This window comes from Alligator sinensis, unplaced genomic scaffold, assembly GCF_000455745.1.
Source record: "Alligator sinensis unplaced genomic scaffold, ASM45574v1 scaffold334_1, whole genome shotgun sequence".
Classification (NCBI taxonomy): Eukaryota; Metazoa; Chordata; order Crocodylia; family Alligatoridae; genus Alligator; species Alligator sinensis.
The window spans coordinates 655,408-656,057 of record NW_005842572.1 but is presented as its reverse complement, the minus strand read 5'-3'; positions in this window follow the sequence as shown (position 1 = coordinate 656,057).

Genomic DNA, 650 nt, shown 5'->3' with positions numbered 1-650 from the left:
CGCCGCCTCCTTGTTGTTGTTGTTGCGACTCGGCGTTCGATCCGCCCGCGCGGGCCTGTGTGAGTGCGTGCGTGTGGCACGGCCCACGTGGGCTGGGGGCTCTGGCGTGACGTCACGCGGAGCCATTTTGTGCCTCGTGGAGGCCGCGCCCCGCACCCTCATTAACAATGTATCCGTTAGTGCTGCACCCCTCATTAATAATGCACCCCCCCTCCGGTAACAATGCACCTGCCTCATTAAGGATGCACCCCTATTAATGATGCACCCCCTCTCATTAACAAGGCACTCCCCTCATTAATGATGCGCCCCCTTCATTAGCAACGCACCCCTGTGTACTGCTGCCCCCTTCCTTAGCGGCGCACCCCTCAGTCGTAACACAGCCCCTCATTAATAATGCACCCCTCCATTATGCAAATGTCCTCATTAACGACGCACCCGCCATTAATTAGGTGACTCCCTCCCCATTGAGGGTGCACCCCTATTAACGATGCCGCCCCCCTCATTAGCAATGCACCGCCTATTAATTATGCAGCCCCCTCCTTATTCACGGTGCCCCTAATAATGATCCAAGACGCCCATTAATTATGCAGCCTCCCCTCATTAAGGCTGCACCCCATGCATGTTGCAGCCCCTCATTAATAATGCACCCC